Source organism: Xiphophorus couchianus, chromosome 8 (genome assembly GCF_001444195.1).
Source record: "Xiphophorus couchianus chromosome 8, X_couchianus-1.0, whole genome shotgun sequence".
NCBI classification, from domain to species: domain Eukaryota; kingdom Metazoa; phylum Chordata; class Actinopteri; order Cyprinodontiformes; family Poeciliidae; genus Xiphophorus; species Xiphophorus couchianus.
In genome coordinates this window covers 8,868,425-8,895,538 of record NC_040235.1, presented here as the reverse complement: position 1 = coordinate 8,895,538, position 27,114 = coordinate 8,868,425, and positions in this window count along the sequence as shown.

The window sequence follows — 27,114 nt, the reverse complement described above, 5'->3', positions numbered from 1 at the left end:
ATATACCACCTTTATTATCAGGTGTTTGCTGCTACAAACACCTGATTTTAAAAAAGTGTTTTTTTATTGAGCTATATATTTTATTACAGACATTTGGTGAAAGTAGTGCTTGAACATATAATGAAAGTGTTACAATTGCAGTCCTTTACTAAGATCTTTCAGTTAACTCTTTAAGTCCAGTGACAATTGTAGCCACCTTAATAATTAAGATCGTAACAAATATCTTATGCATAAAGGTTTCTGGAATTGCAGGTCTGGCAAATGCGGTGAGTTTTAGATACCTTGTCTTCTGCTGAAGGACATTATACTTGCTAATTATAGCTCTTTGTTTTTAGAAGGTGCTTTTAACTTGGTGCTTTCAATCTCAGTTCTTACTTATTTCCTAAAGCTTGCTAAGCCTGTGTTGCTTTGGGAAATTTTTAGCAATTAACAATTAGGATGCAATTTTTTACTCTGATGTCATGTACGTCTATTACTTGAACATAGAGAAAATTGGACATACAAACAGTCTAAAAACCATCCACCAAAAAGGTTTCCTGCAGACCATGTTTTTCACCTGCTTATGTCAGAGCACTTAGCAATTTATGGAGAACGGGCCCTGTTTCTTAAAAATGAAAAAGTCTAAGGATATAAATCATGTTTATTACACACTTTTCTGCGCTTCACAGGGAGACCAGACTTGTATCCCTGTAGATTCATTGCCCTCAAGTGGCACAGAAATCAAGCTAGTAACGTGTTTCTGTTACAAAAAAGGAGAGAAATATAAATACAAGCTTCTACCACCAGTTAAAAACAGCACAAAATGTCACTGTTTTATATTGCAACCTGTTGCTATGTGATTAAACATTTGTGGTGACCGCCCGGGGCATCACAACTGATCAACCAAACATGCCCCCATTATTTCAAATAACCTGTTCAAATACACTGTTGCTGTTTGATCATAACCAGACATGAGCCAGTTACAAAGACATGAGTCAGTAAATACAAAAACAGTTTACAGCTTAATGGTTTTGTTCATAAAACAGCCCAGGGTTTGATATCTGTTAAACATAGCAGCTTGTCTGATGCCCAAAAGGCTCCATTTCTCACCAGACCAAAGAACTGTCTTTCACTTGACCATGGAGTCCCACGTGCCTTTTGGCAAACTCTAGTTGACCCTTGATAGGAGTTCTGGTCTTGTTTTATCACTCAACAGAATATTTCAGCAAAGGTCTTTTGGTGTCTTGGGAAAAGTGTGATGGGTCATTGTGTTCTCTTTGGTCGCCAGTGGTTTTGGCCTCGGAAGTCTCCCAGGGATGCCCACTGTATGCCTTTGTTGAGTTTAATCCATAATACCGACTTTTACAAATGGAGCTGGGGCCTGTGGTTCTTCACATGTTCTTTTGTAAACTTCTTGATGTGACACCAATTCACTCATGGAGTAATTTAGGTATGACATCCAGTCACTGTTGCACATTTTCTCTTTGTGGAAAAGATTTTAAATGTGGTTCGCTGTAGTCCCAAACGCTGACCAATGCCTTTGTGACCCATTTTAGATGGCTGATATTCATTTTTCTTAATGTATTTTTGAATTTATTTTAATTCAGACATGATGTATTTTTCTTGTCTGACATCACCACTGTTCCACAGGCATCAAAAAACTGAAAATTCCTGGCTGACTCATGCTTGAGCGAGGACGGGTATGGGTTTTGTTTTAAGCAAGACAGAGGGGAGGGAGGACGGGAAAGTCATGGGAGATTTACGAGCCGGTGTTCACCGCTCTTTAAAAGGATGCAAAAGGGAGGGCGCTTAATGATTTATTGCTTTGTGCCACCTTAGAAATCAAAATGGATTTTAGAATCGGCTCAACTCTTAAATCCAGACCTGGAGGAATATGATTTATGGGAGCAACATCAGGAGCCCTTTGTGTTCCACTGTCTTTCTTAGTGAGCAAGTGTGAAACGGCATTTGGGCATCATTAGGCACGTTCACATTATGTACAACGTAGAACATTTCTCCTTATATGGTGTTGCTTGAAATCTTGTTTTCACTACTGTTGTCTGGCTGTCCTGTTATTGCAGTTTAAACAGGATGGATCACGTCGATTATAGGTTGCTCTTCATATAAAGCAACTATACAACAATGTAGCATTCAGTATTACAATCTTACCGTAGCACCTACTCATACTTCCCTTTCCTCTGTACTGCACTATCTCTCTCTGCACTTCCCTCTATGCCTGCTCTTTTATTTCCAAACTGTCAGCCCTCTCACTTGTGACAGCCTGACCAGTGAGGTTTCATCTAAGTAGCTTATTGTTAGCTTTCATATTAACTGCATTGCCGTGTCCATTACTACCACAAACATAAATATATTTCATTGGAAGAACAAAACAAAGTGCTAAACAATTCTAAAGTAGAAAGAAAATTATACGATTCAGACATTTTTACAAATAAAAAACTGACAATGCAGTCTCACCATCCCTTTTCTTTAAATGCTTTCAGAAGTTGCCTGATGACTGCTAATGACTAAATAAAGTCCAAGTTAAATAATGCAATTACAATTAAGTACAAATACTACTGCTCTATGACAGCATCAGAGATTGGTAAAGATAATACTGGGGAGCAAACAGCATCAGGAAGTCCAAGGAACACACCAGATAGGTCAGGTCAGGTTATTTGTAAAAACAAACAAAAAAAAAATTTTCTTTCTACTTTACAATTACATACCACTTTTGTGTCATTCTTTGACATAAATGTATAATTACACATTCATATGTTTGTGGTTTCAATGTGACAAAATATCAAACAATGTAATGGGTGTGAATACTTTTACAAGCAACTGTGAATAGAGTGTGTTGGTCAAGGTTGGTTATCTTGAACACATTTTCCATTTGTGAAACCTGGAAGAAACGAGCTCTTTCTAACTACTCAGAATCTCTAAAGACAATGCTATGTACCTTTCGATAAAGAATTTTGCTTCACTTAATCACTCTGAATTTTGTCCAGAAGGTGTAAAATATTGATACGTGCAAAGCATTTTCTCCACCATTTGGAGTAAACATTCTCCCTGTGGGACTCAGAAATTCACTTCAAAACAAAGCGTAGGCAGGAAATTGTTCCTGAAAACAAGGACTCTCGGCAAACACTTGACTGTTTGCCGGGACCCCGCTATTGATCAAAAACTCTGTCAACCCCCTGCAGATATATTGCTCTCTTTTTTGTTTCCAGCAGAACTGAAACTGTTATTTCACCTTGAAGGACGCATACCCCCGTGGTCCTCCCACACAGGTGTTTTCACAGCTCCTGTCTGATTGTGGCTTTTCTCAAAACTAAGTGAATGTGTGTGCACGCTGCACACTGATTGACACATCAGTCTCACGCGCTCGCACTTTTTTTTACAATAGAACAATTACCAGATCAAGATTCTTCTCAGTGGGAAATTTAATGTGCTCACTTTACCCAGCATAGCTCCAACAACCCTAAAATCTGAGCAGATATCTACATAACAGTTTACTATCTGTCTAAGTTTGCTTGCATTTCTTAAAGCCTTATTTAAAATTTACTAGAAACTACCATTTAGACTATTTCATAAAGCTGGGGTCACTGACCTGTTAATTGCGATTGACTTGTTGATCTCTATTAATCCAAGAGGATCTCAGAGCAATGTAGGGAAATAATATATCATTTTACCTATAAGAAGTTAGGTTATTGAAGTGTTTTCCCTATTCAGTCAATTTGTTTATATTGTGTCACTCTACTGTTGCCATGTTTGATTGGCTCACAATATCTGAATGTCTTGCTGTGTTCAATCGGATCACATTACCAACATAAAATCAAGCTACAGAGTTTTTATTCATTTTGGTAAAGGACAGAGCAGTCTGCCTGCTTGGGACATGTTATGCCAGCAATAAAAGCCACCTGGAACAAAATCATGCCACGGTACACACAAAATTCAAAATAGATTTCCTATCTAACATTGCTCTGTGGACCAGCATAGTCACCAAGTTAGCCAGCATTAAAGAAGCAACAGCAGCTGTTCACAAGGTCCACTAAGAAACTAAAAAACTTGCAAAGAGCCATTGCTTCATGTGGGTCTTGTAGCTAGCAAAGCACAAAAAAACATTTACAGGTGTTGAGTCAACTTAGGAATGACTTTTTATGTCTGTGGACACCGTATTTAAATAGAATGAAAACAAAGCTGACGTAAAAAAGGCTATGTTTAATGTACCGCTGGGCCTTGCCAATGAGGCCAGGAGAATCCAGTAAACAGCTTGATTTTGTAAGCCTCACATTTCTAGATTTCTATACTTATCACTGTGTAATACATCAGCAAGTAATCAGTAGCAAAGTTGCAGGTTGTTCTCATGCAATGAAATTTGTAATAATCATTAACACCGTAAGTGCAAAAGGACTTTAACAGAGACAGTAAATCCTAACTGGATGAGGTGAACATGAGTATTTTCTTCAGCATCCTGAGGTCCGCTGGTTATATCAGTTAGAGCAGTGGTCCCCAACCTTTTTATCACCGCGGACCGGTCAAGATTTGGCTAATTTATCCAACACCTTTTCTTTTTGTTTCGTTTTTTATCGCTTAAAATGAGTCCACAAACTATCACTACTGTTTCTACATCGTCATCCGTGTTTGTTTATTCTAGATTCACGTATGGTATGTTGGGGTTTTACGGGATTTTCTTCTGGACTCGGAATGTTTGTGAGTGGAATCGGTTCGTGTGTGGTGTGTCGCTCCTGCCATGAGGCTGGACACACGAACCGATCAAACCTGTTGGACTTTTATCGGCTCGTTTGTGCTCACAGAGGTTTGGGAAATCGGCCGACAATTCTTAAATCGTGCCTTGTGAATCAGACTATAGTCTCACAAGCTCTACTCCTCTCCTCTCAACCACTGTCCTAAGCTCTCTGACTCTGGTCACCATGGTAACGTTTAAACATCCCTTCAAAATAAGATACAGATGCACAACAAAAACGAACATTTTACTTTTTTCTCTGGGCCTTTTCACCTTCGCAAAGAAACTTTCCAAGGAATCTGATCTGTTTCTCACTCATTTTGCTGCTCGTGGCTCAATGTTGGTGCGCAAGACGTAACCGAGAGAATCCGGTTAAAGGATTTTCAAAATAAAAGCTCCTCCAGACTCAAATAATACATAAAACAGAAATATATGTATATATATATTTTTTTTACCCCTCCAGGGGGTCTTTTGTGGGCTCTAGTGTCCCTTAAATGATAATAGGCTGACAGGAAACGGGGGAAGACATGCTGCAAATGTCGTCGGGTCCAGGAGTCGAACCCGCGACGGCCGCGTCGAGGACTCAAGGCCTCCAAATACGGGTTGCGCTAACCACTACGCCACCACGGCATAGTGGGCCGCACAAGAAATAATATCTAATTATTTCTTGTGCGGCCCGGTACCAATTGGTCCTCGGACTGGTACTGGTCCGCGGACCGGGGTTGGGGATCACTGAGTTAGAGGGTTACAGTGCTTTGTTGAACTTCTGCCAGTGATTCAATAAATCTTGGGAGCAGGACATGAGAATCATGCAGAACTGCTAGATGAGGCATGACTACTTGATTTGGTCTTTCTTACAAATCTGATGGGGAAATTAAATGAGCCAAATTCTAACCTTCTGGGCAAAGACAAAGGATTGGGGCACAATTAGTCCTGCTGATGCATTCAAAGCCAAAGTGGGTTCGTGAACCACACAACGGAGAAAGGAGAGACTGTCATGCTTCCCAAACTTCAAAACTCTGGTAGAGAATGTGAGCAATACTAATCCTTTCCCCAGTGTTCATCTGGGTAAAGAAGAATTGAATCGTTTTTTTTTGTTTTTTTTTTCAGGAAATGTCATGGAGGACATTTTCAAATTAATCATAAATCCATTTCTCACCATTGGCACTGAGACCGTATCCACGGAGATGGAGAGTATTTTTTTTTACCTAATAGAGTGGACACGGAAATAGTTGAACTGCAGCCAAAGGCTGCAACTTCTGGGAAATTATGAGCAGATAAAATCTTTTTTTTTTTTTTTTTTGTACATTGAAAATGAAGACATTGTTTTGGTCCATGTAACTCTGTGAGAGAAAGTAAAGCACTGGAGACTGCTCACTGACGGACACCATTTTGACTAGGTGTGTCCAAGTATGAACCTGACAGCAGAGCACTAATAATAATTTCCAGTCACAGGCTAGACACTATAGTGACTTTGGGCAAATTTTGTGTATTATGGTCTGTAATGTAAAATTTAAACATGTAGTTGTTATTATCATTAAAAAGACAAGTTTGCATTTAGTATTTAACGCATCAATATTTAAAGTTATGACCAATTTGAAGACTTTTTCTAACAGGCGTATGTGTATATATATATATACACACACACGTGTTTGTGGTGGTCTGAATACCTTTTCTATTACTTTTATACATGTGTGTGTTTACATGTGTTGTCAGTGGTTAATTATTGCCCCCATAAACTCCTGCACTCTAATTTCTTGTGGAGAGTGGTAAAAGGTCAAGTCTGACTCACAAATATGAGGTTCTTTCTATTGTTCTGTAACATTAAATCTCAATAACACACAATCACGTTTGTGGTTGTAAACAAATGGGGAAAATTGTTCAAAGGGTATGGATACTTCAGCAAACAGCCTAGAAAGTTTGTTTATGAGGCTCACTAAGCTCAGTTGATTTTTATATTAAATTACGGTGGTAAAATAAAATCAACAGTTCTGATTTAAGACCCAAATAAAAGATGATAGATGTGCAATGTTAAAAGCTCCAACCAAAAAACAATACTCTGAGGAGTGCGGTTGAGCTGAGTCACCAGCATGCAGTAACTCCAAACGAGGTTGTCTTACTTTATGACATAAGAGGCGAACAGAATCCAATTTCTTAGCTTGGTTTATTGAGCCTCATCTGTCCGTAAATATGGCCGCAACAAAATGATGTTAGCGTTTCCTTTTAATTAGCTCATTGTGGGCACACCTCTTTATCATGAAGCTGTAAGGGCCACATGAGGAGAAACAGCAGGACGGTTAGTGGATCTCACCACCATCCCTCCAATCCCTATCCACTGTTTCATCGCCTCCGTTTTTCCTGCCATCCATCTTCTCAGGGCTCTGCCTTCTCAGGGGAAACAAGAAGACTTATGATGATGTTTGAAAATTTCCTCCTTAATTCACTGAATGTGAGGGGAAAACAACATGATCATCATTTCGCAATTACCTGTGCACTTGCCTCAGAGCAAATGAAACTTAATGGTGTGATATCCTTATGAGAGATACAAAGGATCTCACAGGCAAATCTGAATGCTAAAGGACCATTTTGTTTGTGTTTTTTGTGCAAATTTTCAAGCTGTTTATGGAACAGAAAATAGATTAAAACATATTTTGCATTTATTGTAATCTTTAAGAAGTAGTTTTCATTATAGCAAATTAATAACGTTGCAATTTAATACACAACATGAATACGGTTTTCTTCTGTTCATTTATGTTTTTTATTAAACTGCTCCATTTGCGAAATAAAGATAAATTGCACTCGTCCGTTATTTACAGATGGTACACAAATAATAAGATTAAGAACTGGAGATATTAAGATTTTAACTATGCTCTAAAATTTCAACTGTGAAAAATTAACAAATTAACGATTGTTAATTTTTAATTTAATAGTCACTTCTACACTTTCGATTATCAAACACTGAAGGATAACAAGACAAATTTAATAAGAAGTTTGAATTTATAGTACATTATCTCTAAATCTGCAGTAGGTCAAAATTATGCATACAGGCTCAAATATATAAACACTTGATTCACTTTTTATTCTATTAAGTGGGTCTTTGTGTTTTTGGTTCGGACTTGGTCTTTTGTATTGTTGATTATTGTCATTAAATGGTGTTTCGTAGAAGTTAATTCCTTTGCGTTAAGATTCTTTATGTTCTACTCTCTGTGTTTTCTATTTAATTACTTCATAGACTATTCTTTGGATCCATGGCATTCAATTTTAGTGAACTGAACAAATTTAAATACATTTTCATATCAAAAATATATTAGATTAAAGCTAGCTTAAAAAATATATTTATTGTAATTTTTTTAAACTGTGAAATTCTCCATACTGCCAGTGTGATGTTGAAAAAATTATTTGGGGTTCTGTTGCTTAAATAAAGGGTTTCTATTGTTTTTTTGTTGTTGTTTGTTTTTCTTTAAGAGAAAAAATAGCAAAAAACAATATCACACCTTATGAAAAGTAACATAACTAATAATATTCATTTTGTAGAAATTTGCAGTCGCATAAAGATTTTGTCCTTCTAAGTTATAATCAAGAGCTAACCTTTCTCAAAAAACTCAGAATGCAAACAGCAATGGTCTGGGAGAACTGCTCACAAATGACTCAGAAAAACATAAAGCCGAAGGCGTCTCAAGGATTCAGAATGGCCCGCACCTTAATCAGATCAAGCATCTGCTCCGGTTGAGATGGAACAAGCCCAATACACAGTGGTACCTCCGGAATAAATAAATAAAAATACAAGATACATTATCCAAAAGACCCACTGCCAACTCATCATCTCCTGAAACCCCAAAACACAGAACATGTCAGGGCTATTTAGGTGGAACAAGTAGGTCTGACAAGATGCTATCCAGGATTTTTTAATTGTTTGACTAATGAAAAAAACTATATAAATGCATATTTATATTCATATAGATACAAATTTTTATGTGCCTGTCATAACAGATAAAGTGAACATGATGTGCTTATGTCTTTGGGGCCTTTTTTAAATCATCCTTACATAAACTTTCAAAGGCACAAAAGGATAACTCGGGTGTTTCTTCCAAGTCACATCAAAAATCTATTGGAGGATGCAGAGCTCAACAAGGCAGTAATGGACTCGTCCCTGTGTTTGTGACAATAATTAAGAATTCCACAGGCAGGAATTTAGCAAAGTCTACAAGCTCCATTAACTCCAACTTCACCACATGTTCCGTTTGTACCTTTCTGCATCCATAATTTACTCATTTTTCCAACATGCTGCGTTTCTGCTGCCTTCCGGCACTCACATTCACTTACAGGTGAAGTCTTGTGTGCAGCCTCGCACATTAATTTCTCACACATACATTCTTCTGTTTCTTGCTTATTTCTTTTGGCATCATACTTTTTGCTGTTTTGGTCTTTGAAAACTCATTGTGAACTTTGTCTTAACTTCATGATGAAAACTTAATATTCAGAACTTCTTTAACAGAGTGAACGCAATTAAAAGCTTGAGTATTGCATTACTTTATACACATAACAGTAGAAATTTTGAGTAAACAAAATCTAAATTAAACATTTCATTTGTTAGGTTTTTTAACATTGAAGGTCCACATACAGTAACTCATTAAACTGTTCATACCCCCTGAATGTTTACGTCTTATTTTTGAATTATTCACAAAAATGTAAAAATAAACCAGTTTTGCCTTAATTTGTTCTGAGTACATTTTACTCTGATATTCAAAAATAAAATCCAGCATAAACCAATTAACCTCAGAAGGTATTTAATTTGTAAATACAATCCGCTTTTGTGTAATTTTATCTGAGTATAACTTCAGCTGCTCTTTGAAAGATTTGTTAAAGAAGATAACTGAGCAAACAAAATCATGAAGACCAAGGAATACAGCAGACAGGTCAGGGATAAAGGGATAAAGTTGTGTGAAAGTTTAAGGCAGAGTCGGGTTGTCAAACAATATTTTAAAGAAATCCTCTGAAAATCATCTGAGAGTTTGCACTAGCTGCACAACCGCTGCCTTTGCATTGCCCGGTCATCCTCCTAAACTGGCCAAGGCAAAGAAAGCATTAACAAGACAAACATCTAAGAGGCTAATGTTGAACCTCTTACACACTGACATACGTACATCTCCATATCCATGTACGTGATGCTTTTGGATCTTCTTCATAAAATTTTCAGTTAGGCATAACATCAGTGCGGTACGTAAGTTGCGCTCATTGAAACATGGTGGAGGCAGCATCAGTAAGTGGAAATTACCTTCATTTTGTATGATCGTTTTGACAGTAAGATGAATGGAATCTTGTCTTACTACTATTAGTTTAAATGTATCCCATGCAGCATTTTTTTTTTTTACGTGATTCAGTTCTTTATGAAGAAGAATAAAATTGCCATTGCAACTTCTCTTATTTTAAACCCGTCCCGTTGCAGCCATCTCCGGAAAAGACTGAGCAAAATTTACTTCAAAGTATCTCTCAGTAAACAGTCTAACCTGGGTGCCATCTGGATCCCAGTCTACCACTAGTTACACGTTTTCTTTCCCCAACAAGGGAAACAAATCACATGTTACATCATTTGCACACACAGATGCCAGTGAAGACTGTGCCTACAGATATCCTGGAGAGGGAAATAAACAACTTGAAGCAGAAGGAACCTGCGTTGGACAAAAGGAACAAACTTTAGTCTTTGCTGTGGGGAGTTGAGTGCATCCAGCTGATAGCACAATTACACAGAAGAAACATAGACTGTAAATACAGTCAAACAAAGACATGTTTTCAGGGTACTGTAGAGGACTGGCACACAGTTGACTGAGCAGAAGTTATGATAATTACCACTTGGACTAAAATCGTGTTTGGATAAGAATAGTCAATAACTGGCAGTCTAAAAACACAGATGCAGGTCAAAAAGCTTTATACCTAAGATTTTGCTGCTGCTCTCCAACAGTGAGCTTTGGATTTTTCTTTTCTTTGCCATCCTCTACTTTGTGAGTAATGGCAAGGTAAACTTTGCTGCTTTGGCAAGCCTTGTTTGTCACAGTTCCAGTCTTAAAGTTTTAATTATGGTTTTGACTGTAGATATGGATACTATTGAGGAAGATGATCATTTAATGCTAGCTTTGGACAAAAAGTTTTGGCTCTTTCCTCTTTTCTCTCCCGAGTCCTTGGCGAGTGGCGGCGTCCTGCTAAAACGAAACTAACACAGCGTGTTGACGTCACAGATCACAGAGTTTAATTCATCAACAAAGCTGCAGAGATACAGAGATATGCATTTCTCATAAAAATAAAGACACACAAGGGGAAGACAAACGAACACAGAACACATAGACAGACAACGGCGCCCACGTGGAGAGGGAAAAAAGATGGAAAAACTCTCTCTCTCTTTACACTTCGTTTTAAACAAAAGGGGTGTTTCCGTATTTTAATCTATGCAACGAAGGCATTCCGTTGTTCAACCAATCAGAGACCTGTTTTCGGCCCCAGAAAAACCCCGGAAACTCCCCTATACAGCTCAGAGGTCTGGTTCTTATCTCAGTATTGGCCACTTCGTGCTCATCTCTGTCTGGCACGGGGAGAGGCGCCAAGAAGTCTCTTGCCCCCTATCGGAATGTAAATTTATTACTCTGTCTTCAGCGGGGGAGGAAAAAGCCCTGCTTGTTTAAATGTCTGCTATTGTCAGCTCCCACATGCTCAACAGAAAACTGTTCCAAATAAAAGTGTTGGCTATACCTTTACACATGTTGTAAGTATTTTAGCACTTAAATAATCATTTTCCTTTACAATACGTTTAGGTCTATTATGTTCTTTTGGTCTTTCCTGACTTATTCACGACACATTTCCACCTTACATAAATTGAACATAATTTTATTTTTGTGGCAAAGTAGCTTTTGTTACACAATATATTTATCAGGGAAGGAATGAGGATGTCATTAAGTACACATTAAGACCCTATTTAAAATACTTTAGTTTAATATAAACAGCATTGTTTAGGGTCCCAATATATATAATGTGTGTGTGTATTTACCAAAACACAATCCAACAAAGGTATTTAATTTCTGTCTGTATATTTAATGTTGTTGGGACATATTTGGACTTCACTATTTGGACAGAAATGGGGTAAAGCCTTGATATTTACAATAAATAGTTCTGGTCTTATTTGGAATGCTCTTTTATCTCTTTCACTTAGAACTGCTTTCTGCTCCTCCCTCACTCTTATTTCTGCTTGGTTGTAGTAACTGTAACACATTACACATACTTATAGCTTTTGGGCAGATCTTTAATCTAAGCTTAAATCTTGCACTTTATATGTAAAACCCATATTATATCATTACACACACACACTTTGCCATCCTCTACTTTGGATGTAGTATATCACACACACACACACAGTGATGTACTTGAAGAACGTATTTATTTTGATGACGACGCCCACAGCTAATTAATATTAAAAATATTACCTAAGAGTATTTTATAACATACTAATAAAAAAAATTGATCTTGAATGCGGAAACGTCAGCTTAGTGAGTGTGTCCTTGCACAGTATATGCATTCAGTCCTTTGTCAGTATTCTTTATGCATGAATTACTGCATTAATGTTGCATTAAATGTGGGTGATCAGCCTCTCATCTTCCTCCTGACAATACTCCATAGGTTCTCTGTGGGGTTTTGGTCAGGTGAGTTTGTGGACCAGTCAAGCGCAGTGATACAGTGGTCATGAAACTAGGCATTGTTACTTTTTGCTGTATATGCAAAACGTTCTGCTGTAAATTTAAATGAACTCCAACGGGATGCATAAAGGCTCTAGAAATTTTCTGAAAGTGACAGTGACATTGGACTTGATTACACACTTTGGACCAACAGCAGCAGATGTCATATTATCCCAAATCATTAGTCTCACTGGACCTCTGGCATCTTAGATTGCGAGTATCTCCAGTCTTCCTACATACTTTGGGACCTTAGTGTCCAAATTAAATTCAAATTGTACTTTAACCCGATAAGGTATGTTGGACTATTGATTAAATGGTACTTTTGTTATTCTAGGGAGGACATTTTTTTGTTTACTCTGGTTTATGTGTTGCCCAAGAGAAGGAATATGATGTTATAGCCTAGGTGTTAGATTGGCCTGATGCAATGTTTATATTTTCTGGCAAGCTCTATTTCTCTGTTTTTAATAGCTGGAAGTCACAACCATGAAAAAGCCCACTTTATATAATCTATGTATTATAAATGTAGGCGAGCCTCACTTTTTCCTTAGAATTTTGTCAATAAAAATACCATTCTGATTTACTAAGATAAACCTGTGCATTACTTGAAAAATCTGCTGTTTCTTGCTCACTACCATAAGGGAGGTGACATGAAAATGGGCCTTGTGTTGCTCAGCATCCCGTCTGCTTTCGGTTTGATTCTTTTTCATATAATGAATTTGTGGTCTGCAAGAAGGTTGAAGCTCCAGGGAAATAATGTTTGTATGTGAAATACAGAAAGACAATAAAGGACAGACAAAGAGAACTATGAAAATTAACAGGATTTTATGATGATTCTGCACTCCTTATCATAATTACCTCATTAATTATCTTGTCAGGAGAAATTTAGGGAATATTTAACAAGCAGTCATTAGTTCATCTTCAGTTACAATGCATATGCAAAAAGGTCGACGGCGTTAGGCGTTTTAAATAAAGCCCATGTTCAGATACAATGCTGTCAGTGTCTTCAGACAAATTTAAACATGCTCACTGAAAGTCATTTGTCATTTTTCTGCGAGCACAGCAGAAGAATGCAGTGTTTTTTTCTCGCTCCAACAGAACACTGCGGGTTTCTTTGAAGCTGTTTTTGAAAAAATTATTATAGTATGATTTTATTGGGATGGAAGTGATTGATGGTTTTTAGTTTTCTTTCAAAATGTGCAGACAGAATCGCATGTGCAGCTGGACGCTGAGACCTTTTTATCCCATTTTGTTGTGATTAATCTCCCATGTCCCCATTCGTGATCACACATGATGTCTTGTAATGGCCTTTGTGCAGTAATTCAGCGGTTGCAAATGGAGGTGGTAAACAACCAATATCTAAATGTTGGCTTTAAAAAGTAACCACAACCAAAACAAAGATGCATGTCACAAAAACAAAACAAAAAACAATGAATAAGGTTTGCTTATGCAAAGTAAGATTTAGTAGTATTTGGACAGAAGTTGTCGGGTATGAACTTTTCATTACCAAAGGGAATATGTCTTGAATAAAGATGTCATCCATTTAAAGTGACTACTTATCATAAAAGGGCATAACTACATTTGTTATTTCTTTAACCTTAAAACTCTACATGATCTGCTGTCAGCATTGCTGTTAATTTGTTACATAAGCTGAGATTTTGACACAAATTGTATTTCAGTATTATGGGTTGGGTTCCTTTCTAGGATTCATCTAGACAGTGAAGGAAACAAAGATAATGAGTTTTCAGTGATTGAAAAACAGCTTGTTGCTGCAGTGACGACAATATTTAAAGTTTAAAGCAATTCATAGTGTGACTGACTGACAAGAACAGCATCAGAGAGTCTCACACTGGAGCCTCTGTGTCCCCATAGCAACAATCTGTTTTAAGGCTTTTAAAAAATCTTCACCAGGGAAGCTGGTAATTGTGGGTGGTATATTTGTGTATTTAATATGTTAGTTGAATTTACACAGTTACATCTGGCTTTGTAACATCTGTGTTGTGGTTGTCAGTAGGTCTGGATTATTTAAACACATAATCTGCACTCAACAAATCAACAAACAAAATTAAGATTGCTATAATATTTTAAAATAACAATCATTTATGAAATTCTTCATGAAAAGACAAAATAGTTTTTAGATTTTTTTAATTTATTTATTTAAAATGTATATGTTTAGACCTCTTTTTACTAACTAAAAGGCTTGTTTGTAGTAGCTCTAAGTCTCTTGTGTATATGTGGTAAATGCTATTGAATTTTGTACATCCTCATGTCCTTTTGAAACCTGACCTATTCATTGTCTTTAACCACATTCATTGATGTCCTGTGTGATTGTAAATTAGTGTAACGCAGTGCTGACTTCATTTAAACGGAGGAGAAATGAGCTTGTGAAGAAGACCTTGCCTAAAGCACCTTTGGGAAGTTAATTTCTCTACCACCAGCAAAAAAGAAGTGGTGGGAGTAATGAGCTAACATAGCAAAAAAAATGTCAAGAAAAATATATATCAGTTTCTATATCAATCAAATGGGGCTTGGGGACTCTGCTAACATGACTAAGCAAACCTCTGCTTCACTGGGATTTTATTTAAAACTCCTAGTTAGTTTGTCTTTTTAAGGTGTAGTAATAAGGGAGTACAGGGATTTGTGTCTTCATATCTTTATCTTTTCGGTCAAAAACCTATTTACATTAATTATGATATAGAATGGAATGAAATCTCACAATGGGGACAATTCTGTGCAACATCCTTAAAGTGGCAGGCAATCAACAAGAAGTAATGTATTTGTCTGGATTTCATATGCTAGAGTGACACAAAGTGGTGCATACCTGTGGAGTAAAAGAAAAAGTTGCATGAATTTGTATTCTTCCATCATTAGTCTATAAAGCTGTAAGTGTATTGGCGTACGTCTCCACCAACTGCACGTCTACAGGCGTAAATTATTCCCCATTCTTCTTTGAAAATAACACAAGCTGAGACTGAAACCAGAACATCTGTAAGCATGTTCTTTTCAACATGCTTACATCCATTTTCAACTATTTTTGGTTGGATTTAGGTTTGGGCTTTTGGACCAGTCGTACATGAAAATGCTTTAATCTAAATATATGATTTCCCAATTGTGGCACAGTTACCACTCGTGATATTTGGGGTGTCTTTAGTGGTGTTCAGAATCATCATTGGCACTATTATATGCAAGATAAATGCCATGTTATTTGTGCAATAGAGTATGACAGTAAATGGGGAACAAGTGCTGGTGGCTCCTTATGATGTGTTTCATTTATCTCTGAAGTCTATATCCTGGAACTGAGAATGATTATGCATGATACTTAGTCATGCTCTTGTTGAAACCTTTAAAACTAGAGCCAGTAGTTGTACTTTTATCCTGACTCTTTAGTGGCACTGAATGGTAATCACGCAGTGCCAAGGTTTAGGAAAGCATTTTGTATTATGTCCTGGTGTCCTATGGTTTTATAAAGTCTTTAAAGATGTACTTAGATAGGTTTGAATTTATTCAAGTTCTATTTGTTCTGAAAATTTAGACAACCAGTTACATAAATATTTTAATTGTATGCCTTGGTGTACCTGTGGGTTTGCTTTCCTGTTAGAAATTGTACGTGACCTGTGGATCTTTGAAGCTTCTCCACAGCTGTGATGTTCAGGGATGTTCTCTAACAAACATCTAAAGTCTTCACAGAACACCTGCATTTATATTGAGTTAAAGTGTTTTTGTGAATAGGAATTGTCGATGTGCAACACCCCCGCCCCCTTCTCTCTCTACTCTCTACTTCCTCTTCTGAGAGGGGAGATGTGCTAACAGCTCTCCTTCTAACGGGTGAAATGAGTTTCCTAAATCTGCTGGGATTGACTCATTAATTGAATGTCTTTTAGATTTTCTTTATGCTAAATATTTTATTAGTAAGGCATTTTTGCAAGGGTCAGTACAGCTTAATTCAGTAACAGAAATAATCAAATAAGTTAAATCCATATCTTATCTATCATATCTTTTCCTAATGTTGACACTGAGAACTAAAAAGGGAACCTTTGAGATGGACGGAGTATGGCGTTTTGAACCCCAGAACTGGCCTGATGATGAAGAAGGTGTTGCAGCAGGAGGAGGAGGTTGATCAACGAAGGCAAGGATCTCTGTAGGTCTGATGAGCTTTCTTCTCTGCATGGATGGTGAGGTCACACAGGACTTGGGTACTGGCAGGAAGAGTACTGATTTAGGTCTCGGCAGGTCTCGGGTCTTAGGGTGACTTCCTCATGAGTGTAGCGTTCCTCAGCTTCTTGTCTTGCGGCTCTGAAGCTCCCTTCATCTTGTTTCACAATCTTTCTGGTCCGTTGAGATGTAGATGAACCGACCTCATGGAAGGAGGGCACCAGTTCTTCTTCCTTGCCTTGGTCTCTGTCTTTGCCTTTGCATTTGCTTCATCTTTGTCGTTGGGGACTGAACCCAGCTGTTGAGAGAAGTGCTATTTGAAGCCACATGTTGCGGGGCTGACGGGTTGGTCCCCATGCGCAGGACAGTCTTCGGCTCTGTGGCCCTGGATCTTCTTCAGCTGCAGAATTCTTTGACCATCTCGATCTTTGCTCGAAGCTGCCTGGAGGATCCAACCAAAGGTTCCTCTTTTGCACCCACCTTTTATAGGGTTTGTCCACCCTATTGGCATGTTTGCATTGGCTAGCACTGATGCTGTGCATGTTTCATTGGCTGACTGCTTGGATAGATGATCGCATATCCATCTTTGTCTTAGAGACATTATGTCTCTTGTCCCTAGTGGGGTCAGGAGGTGCTGGTGCCTATCTCCAGCTAACGTTCCGGGCGTGAGGCGGGGTTCACCCTGTACAGGTCACCAGTCTGTCGCATAAAGTGAACATAAGGTGTGGATATTGCTGAACTTTTTCATAGATGCTAATCTTTACACAGAAAAAGATCCACATATGTTTTTTGTGCTTTCACATCATGTGTGCATCAGGCCTCTACATATGCACGTGCTCTGTCAAAACAATAGCACTTGAAAATAATGAAATGAGAAAAGTTGTTTAAAATAGTGTCGCAGAGTGTGTGCCAGCAAGCGTGTTACCTGAAGCGAGGATAAGCAAAGCTCATAGCCAATGAGAATGATCTACCCTGCTATATTTCAAAAGCTGTGTTTCTGCACTAATGACGCGTCAGCTCACCCAAACAAAACTGTATAAAAAGTGGGCATTCGATCATACATTCTACATTCCTGTGGAATAGAAAACCTAGTGTTGTAGTAAACACTAAACTTGTAATGCTAAAGCAAACTTTGAAGACTTGTAGATTTGCATTTTTCCATAATAAAGAACACTTTGATGTTAAATGTAAGAAAGGGTTTTAAAACATTATAATGAACTTCCATCTATCCATCCATCCAATGAGACATCAAATGAGACATCCAATAATTTAACCATGTTCTAACCATGGCGACTAGTCCTGGTTAGAACATGGTCCTGGTTGGAACATGGCACCTGGTCCTGTCTCCAAAGGACACAGGACCCTGTATTTTTTACTTTATAGTTTAACACATCTTCTCTGATTCTTTTACCAAATTAAATTAATATTTTCCAGACTGCTTTGGTGGAAGGTTAGTTTAGTGTTATGTTGACTCTATAGCAATCACTTCTCTTCCCAACCATCCAGTCAGACGAGAATGAACTGTTAGGACATTTATTTTCTAAATATTCCTTCAGTGCAACCAATGTCATGCATTATTTATTACTATTCGAAAGCAGCTATTATATTGCAGTAAGAGCATCTTTGCAAAAAATGTGACAAACTTGATTTTTAAATAACTTTTTGCGAAAAACTGATTTAGCAGTGATTAATTTCCAATGCTTCTCAACTAAGTCTGCTTTCACAACATGAACACTCCATCACTCACTCACTCTCTTACATCCAGTCCCCTGCCTGACAGACCTCCCCACTTAACTGGGCTTGTAAATCATCTGCACAACATCAATGGAGAAACATTTGTTACCTCCAACGCCTGCTTGACTCAGCACTTCTTTAACTGTCCTCAAGGAGTGAGGCATGTCAAGGGAGCTGGGGAAGAGGTCAAAGGGGGCAACTTTAAAGTAGATGATCAAACTATCAATATTCTGCTGCTTACCAGATGGGGTGTTATAAAAAGAGAGGCAATTTGTCAGGGTACATGATCTTGACCCTGTTTTTTTGTCTTTGCCAGACATAAACACTGAAAGTTTCCTCGGGGTGCAATCTAATATAGATTGTTTGTCATCATAGTACAACAATAAACAAACCTATCCACATTTATGGATCACTGAATTATTAAAATCATTCAAGTTTATCTGGTAACATCGGAGGGTTTCAATCGACTTTTCAGTGTGTCATCTTTCAGCTGATAATGAGGCATAAAGAACAGGGGTAGGTCACTGATGAAGCACATTTATAAAAGCCATTACTGTAGCGCAGGGTGGTGCAGGGGTAAAGTGCGACCCTTGTATGGAGGCCTTAGTCCTCAATTGTCAAATAAAGGCCTCGAGAATCTACAAGATCTTAAAAAAATTCAAAGGCATCATTGTGTCTGTCTTACCTCATATTTTCTCCATTGTTACAGAGCTGAGTTAGCTGTAAACATGGATGTTCAGAAAATGCACTGTTGGGTTTTTGATTGCCTCAATGGTTGCAGTTCGAAGAGACAGAAATATATCACTGACAATCTTAAGTAGTAAACTCAGTAAGAGTAAATACCTAAAATACAGAAAATGAAACTTCAACCAACCCCAAATGTTAGTTTTAACAGCAAATTTTTTTCTGTCATTTTTTTTTTTGTTGTTTCAGCACCATTTTACTTTTCCTTCATCCAGTTGCTGCATGGAGTGTTCTTATTTGTAGCGTGAGTTTCAAAAAACACACTTTTGAATCAAGACAAGTCTTTCCTAATTTTGATTTTTGATTCTGCTGTATTTAGCACCATCTGAATTGCCATCAACTATGTTATAATTCCTGCTGAAAGAGAAAAAATACACACCCCACAGTATAATGCTGCCTCCACCATGCTTAATGTTAGAGATGGTGTGTTCAGAGCAATGTTTACTGGGCGAAGTATGATTGAGAGCCACACTTTGTATATTCTTTGCTAAAGCATTTTATAAAAAACATGATATTTTCTTTGCAATGTTATGCATTGCTTTCTGTTAGTATTGGCAGTTGCAAAATGACCAAATTTGAAAAAGTCCACACAGTGGATCGGTATGTGTCTTTTGAGATTAAATGGTTGTAAGATGGGGGATTTCCGGAAGCAAATGGAGTAGACGGTCGCGTCACAGCTTCTCTCCCACCTTACTAAAAGAAAATCCCGTTCAAAACTCGTTAATCAGCTCACTGCTTCGACAAAATAACTATTGAACGGGAGGAGAAACACGTCGAGTCATAAAGAATCGATAAAGATGCCGAAAAGCTCAGGATAAATGTGCCCCGGGCGCTAAAGCTAGCGCAAGTCTGAAGCAAGCTAACGACAACGTGGCTAGTTCGGGAGCTGAGAGCACTGGAACGGACATGGACTCGGAAGGAATACTTAAGGCCATAGGCGACCTGAAGACTGTCCTGAAGGGGGATAATGCAAAGCTACAACAAAACATTGACCATTTGGGACATGAAATCAACGGTAAGCTGGACAGTATTGCCACTGAGGTACAAGGCCTGGCAGAGCGGGTTGACGAGGCGGAGGCCCGCGTTCATCAGGTGGAGAACTGGGCGAAGGAGGCAACTGAGGCCTTGTGCTTCTACATCGAACAACAGAGGAAAACGCAGCTCAAAGTGCTTGATTTAGAGTCCCGTTCCAGAAGAAACAACGTACGTGTCTTTGGGGTGCCAGAAGGTCAGGAGGGGAACTCCACTACACAGTATATTGAGTCGCTTTTGAGAAACCAGCTACAACTACCGGAGGACCTTGACTTGAAAATACAACGCGCACATCGCACTCTGGCAAGTAACCCCCCACCGGACTCACCACCGAGGGCTATTATTGTCAACTTTCTGGAATTTTCCACAAAAGAAAAGATCTTAAGAGAAGTGTGGAAAAAAGGCAAGATCCAGGTGGGCTCTTCAAATATTCACTTCGATCACGATTATGCACCTGAGATAGTGAAGAAGCGCAGAGAATATATCGCTATCAAGAAAGTGCTGAAGGTAAAAGGCATACGCTTTCAAACACCGTTTACCAACATAAGGATCCACTGGGAATCAGGAACCCGCACATATTCCAGCGCTCGGGAAGCCTACAACGAGCTGAAGAAACGCGGAATCCAGGTGGAGGAACCGGCGGCGGCCGATGGTGGTTCCAGAGCGGAGTCGTGTCTTCGGGAGCTGCTGGACTGGCAGCCGGCGAATAACAGCGGTGCTGCGGCAGCACTGAGAGCGAAGAATAAGCTGCAGAACTTCTAGCGGAGCATTTCCGAGTGAAAAGAGGCAGAATAACATGACATAACGCAACATTATTTTGACTGAGCTCTGATTTACTATTTCGTGGGAGAAGACACTGTTTTTTTTTCTACGTTGGACTAATAGGATGGACGTGTTTTTTCCCAAAGGCGCTTCTACTGTCCTTTTCTGGCCCTCTCAGTTTGAGAGGTTTAACCCTCGACTTGCCAACGGGGTCAAGAGTGAGAAGAGGGAGCTTCTTCTCATCTTGGAAGTCAGTTTGATATTGTTTTGTTTTATTACTGTTCGTGTTCTGGGTTCAGGGGCCAAATCAGTCAAGGTATTTTTTTTTGTATATTAATGTCATATAATTTAAAAATCGCTTCCTTAAATGTAAACGGATTGAGTAGTCCAGTAAAAAGAAAAAGGGTTTTAGCTAAATTGAAAAAAGATGGGATACAAATCGCTCTTTTACAAGAGACACATATGTCTAAACAAGAACATGATAAGTTTAAGTCATTTGGTTACTCAAACACGTTTTATAGCTCTTGTAGAAATAGTAGAAAGAGGGGGGTAGTCAACCTAATTTCTAACTCACTGAACTTTGAATTGATATCTGAGAAGAGCGACAAAGAGGGCAGATTTGTTATTATAAAGGGGAGAATTGATAATGTTGTGGTCACGATTGTTAATATATATGTACCGCCAGAGAGCGACAGGACTTTCTTAAAAACGTTTTTTGACACCATTATCTCATTTAGTGAAGGAGTTCTTGTTTGCGCTGGAGATTGGAACACAATCCTTAATTATGCTCTAGATACAACAAGCTATAAGAAACAAAAAACTGGTAGGTCAAAAGATTTAAATATCCTGATCCGGGAGATGGACTTGTTTGATGTCTGGAGGGATCTCCATAATAAAGAAAGAGAATTTACTCACTATTCTCCTACACACAGGGTTCACTCCAGGATCGATCTGTTTTTGATGAACACCATTGATAGATCCAAAGTGAAGGAATGCTTAATTGGAACATCTGATATTTCAGACCACGGCATTATCTATTTGTCCATCAGTTTGTCTAATAGGCCTAAAACAACATTATGGCGCTTAAATATAGGTATCCTTAATAATGAAACCACAACAAAGGAAATTAGAAAAGAAATAACGGAATGTGTAAAAGACAATAATAATGGGCAGGTAAATCCCACCTTAGTCTGGGACACGGTCAAGGCAGTAATGAGAGGGAGACTAATTTCTAGAACTGCCTATCTTAAAAAAATAAAAAGATTAAAATACGATGAATTGGAAAAAACATTGAGGGAATTAGAATTAAAACAGCAAAAGACTAACAATGGAGAATTTTCAGAACAAATAACAGAAACTAAAAACAATATAAATGATATGATACTCAAAGAACTTGAGGAAAAATTACGATTCTCCAAACAAACATTTTATGAATCAGGCCCAAAAGCTACACAAATCTTAGCTAGGCAGCTTCGTAAACATCAGTTGAAGCATTCGATTACCAAAATTAGAGAATCCTCAACTGGTAACTTAACCTATGACATGGATAAAATACACAAGACCTTTGAAAATTATTTTAAAACATTATACTCTACTCCAGAACCAGTTAACGTAACTGCTATTGACAATTATCTGGCAGCTTTGGACCTACCTTCGCTTGGATTAATCCAAAACGAAGCCTTATCTGCTCCCATTACCTAGAAAGAATTAGATACGGTTATTGGACATTTGAAAAGTAATAAGTGCCCAGGTAGCGATGGGTTTCCAAATGAATGGTACAAGATGTTCAGGAAGGAGCTTTCCCCTGTCCTGCTTGAGTCTTTGAATTGGACATTGAACAGAGCTGAGATCCCACCATCTTGGAGAGAGGCTATAATATCTGTCCTCCCTAAAGAAGGAAAAAATGTTGAATACTGCGAATCATATCGCCCAATCTCAATTCTGAATGTCGATTATAAAATCTTTACATCAATAATCTCTCGGAGACTGGAGTATTACTTGTTAGATCTAATACACGAAGACCAAACGGGATTCATCAAAGGCCGACAAACTCAGGACAGCATAAGACGAACATTACATATATTAGATCAAGCCCAAAAGCAGGGCCTCAGCGTCGCATTAGTTAGCCTTGATGCAGAAAAGGCCTTTGATCGGGTCAACTGGACTTTTTTATATAAGGTACTAGAGCGTCTGGGCTTTAATAATCAGTTTATTAGTTGTTTGAGGTCACTTTATGATGAACCACGGGCCAGGGTAAAAATCAATGGGCACCTTACAAATAGCTTCCAATTACACAGAGGAACCCGCCAGGGATGTTGTCTAAGTCCATCGCTTTTTGCAATATTCATTGAACCCTTGGCACAGGCCATTAGAGAGGATGATGGGATAAAAGGTGTCAGTTTTGCAAATATAGAACACAAAATTGGCCTTTTTGCAGATGATATAATCACATACCTCCAAAACCCAAATACAACGCTCCCCAAAGTTATGTCAGCGCTAACTGAGTTCGGTCAACTGTCAGGCTATAGTCTAAACATCACAAAAACACAAGTTCTGACAATTAACTATTCCCCTAGTAAATCTATAAGAAAAACCTATGGACTTAAGTGGGATGCCAAAAAGCTAAAATACCTAGGAGTACTTATTTCCCGAGATTTGGATGAGTTATTTAGTTTGAACTTTGGTAATCTTACTCAAACCATAAAAAAAGACTTGACAGCCTGGGCAAGGTTACTGCTGGATTTCACAGCTAGGATGGAAATAGTGAGGATGAATCTGCTTCCTCGTTTTTTATATCTTTTCATGTCATTACCTATTAGAATATCTAGCGCACAGTTTCATGCCTAGGACAGGTTGATCTCAAGATTTATTTGGGCCGGGACCAGACCAAGGATAAAATTTAAATCACTCCAAATTAATAGGGACCAAGGGGGTCTGGCCCTTCCAAATTTGAGGGAATACTATTATGCATCTCAGATGAGATTTATGGTCTGCTGGTGCTCCTCAGAAACGGAGACCGGATGGAAACAGATTGAACTTAGGCAAGGTGGGGTTCAACCCCAAACACGACTGGGAGATAAAATAGTTACAGACAAAAATGGGAATGGTATAGTTGAAGACACGTTGTTAATCTGGAAAGAGGTGGTTGACAGGTACAAATTGACAGATGTCACTGGACTCCTAATGTGGCCCTCCTGTAACTCAAACTTTCGGCCAGGAGAACTAGATTCCTCTTTTTTATCCTGGAAAGATAGAGGACTTGTGGCTTTGTGCCAGTTTGTTGAAGGGAACACCTTTAAAACATTTGAGCAAATGAAAAGGGATTATAATCTTGAGAACAGAGATTTATTTAAATATTTTCAGGTAAGACATTTTTACAATACTAAAATAAAGAAAGGTGTTCCTCCAGAAGGTAATACTATTATAAAAATTTTTGCAAATGCTTATACTCATCTCCCATGTAAAACTGTTTCCAAACTATATAAAGGGTTGCAGAAACATAATGGAAATAACACCTTGAATATTAAGTCTAAATGGGAAAGGGAATTGGGAGTAAAAGTTACAGAGGGTGATTGGCTTTCAATGTGTGTGACACAACAGACATCTACCAGTTCTAAAAGATGGAAGGAATTTGGATGGAAGTGCTTAATTAGATACTTTATCACACCTCAAATTACTAGTAGACATAGAGGACAAGATCAGCAATGCTGGAGGCAATGTGGCCAACAGAACGTCAATCACTCTCATGTATTTTGGTCCTGCCCAAAGTTGGCACCTTACTGGGAGGGAATCTGTCAGACTATCGGGATAATTTTGGGGTATGTCATCCCCAAAGACCCCAGAATTTTTCTGTTGGGGCTGGTGTCTGGAGAAGTATTTCAAAAAGAAGATGAGTATCTTTTTAAAGTTCTATCAATTGCAAACAAAAAAGCTATTACACGCTCTTGGCTAAAGAAACTCCCTCCCCAGCTAGACCATTGGCGGGAAGTCGTGGAAGAGATTCACTCAATGGAAAAACTGACATATCTTTTACATATAAAAGGACACTCTTACAACAAACGCTGGTCTAAATGGCTGCTATACAATAACAAGGAAGCATAACTAGATGTAACATCTTGTAATTATTTTTTTATTTTCTTTTTATTTATATGTATGTATCAGTGCCCCAAGTTTTGTTTGTGTTTTATGTTTCATTATAATGAAAAATGTTAAATAAAGAGTATAAAAAAAATTTAAAAAAAATGGTTGTAAGATGAAAGCGAAGCGCTTTGGGACCGACTCTTCTGGCTTTTATCTTGACTCTTGTTGGAAATGTTCTCTTTTTTTTCCAAACAGTGATTGTTAGAATAATGATCAAAAAAAGATACTGGCTTCTAATAACTCTTCAAAAAGTACAACAAAATCTCAAAAGTCCATTATAAATACTGTTTAGTCCAATGTGGCATTGTAACTGACGGCTTATAAGAAAAAGTAAGCAACAAAGTGGAAAATTGTTGTGTGTAAATAAAACTCTGGCTGAATAATGAAGCTTGATGGAAGACTTGGATAATAAAAACTGCCATCTGCCATTGAAATTTTATTGAGAGGTAGCCATGCAGAAATATGAGCTGAAATGAAGGTAAGGCTGCTGTTCAGTGATTTTTTTAAAGTTGTTTCATGCTGTTTATTGAATTTCTTTTTTTTTTTATCCAAATTTTCTAACAATTTGAAAATTCTATATCATGTCTTAGTATTTTGAAGAAAGCAAGGCTAAAGCGTATAAGGTTGATACTGAAGATAGAGCAAAGAGAAAAGTACATTAACCAAGAACAAATTTCAAAAGGGTTGGTTTCTCAAGTTCAGATAAATAAAAGCATTGATAAAAACAGATTCAAGAGAATATAATAGAAGATCTTACCATGCGTGATTTGCTTTAAAAGCAGCCGGAAAAGATAAATATTTAAAAATGGAATATGTAAATGGTGAGAGACCATGACAGATGTGGAAGAAAAACATGTTACATAAGTGAAGCCTCACAACCATTTAAAGTAGACTAGACAGTTTTGTGAAACTGTTGGTTTTATTATAAATAATATATTTAAGCAGAACGAGTTTACTTCTTTTCTTCCCCTTTTTTCCATGTAGACACCCACCTACAACCTAAGCAGTGTGTGTGTGTGTGTGTGTGTTCCTCTGATTTTCTCAGGAGCTGGTCCACTGCCATCATGTGGCGTCAGAGATGCCTTACCACTTGCAGAGGTCGTGTTCTCGCTCCTCTCTGCTCTGCCCCACATTGTTTATCTGGGATGCTCTTTCTGTCTGTGTTGCGTCAAGGCCTCCCCTCCCAACCTGGCTGTCAGCAGCCAGAGCATTAAGCAGGGTAGGATGTTTCTAATTAAACACTGGTAATGATAAGACTGTGGAAGAGGAAAGGGCGGAGACACTCATTACACACTGACAACAGATGCTTTGACTAACCCCTGCCAGCCTGCCTTGATGCCCACAGTATGAATACATATATATACACCAGATCCCTGTGTTTTTCCTAGTGCTGAGTGCAGTGGCTTAACGCTCATTGCCAAGGCAGCCCACGCATCAGTGGTGCATGTCAGTTTTCCTCTCACACTTTTACTGACACATTTACAGGGGTTTTATATTAAATGCATGCCGGCCTGTCTTTTCTTTCGAAGTGGCATCCCACTTTAATATTCCATATTAAATTTAATACCAGCCCTCACTTGGCACCTTTTCTTGCAAAGTAACACCCACCTTAAAAGATACTGAGGCACTTTCAAGTCAATGTTGGAACTCTTATTTGAATCTCTATCTGAGCAGAATGTAAATAGAAACTTTAATCTAATACCATATTTTTTTTAGAGGTGGAGTAAATTTTTTTGCTCAAGAACAACAGTTGGTAAATACAAGCTCTACTTTATGAGTATGCATATCCCTATACGAGCATGGTAACTAATTACCTTTCATTAGACCTCTGAGCATGCAGTCGATTTATGAAATGCAATGCACAATTACACAATGGAATGCAGAAAGGAATTAGAGAAGCCACTCACAGCCAAAGACTGTAAACAAGAAATGCAGGTAGCCACTGCAATGTGACTGATTTCTGGTCGACCGTACTGAAACCTTGAGTTTGAGATTAGGCCAGAGCTGTGTCAGCTTTTTAGAGCCTGGAATGATATGAAAGGATGGTTCTGACTGACTGTTGAACAAGAAGACGTGAAAAGGTTGGTGAGGTGGAAATAAAAAAGTAAATAC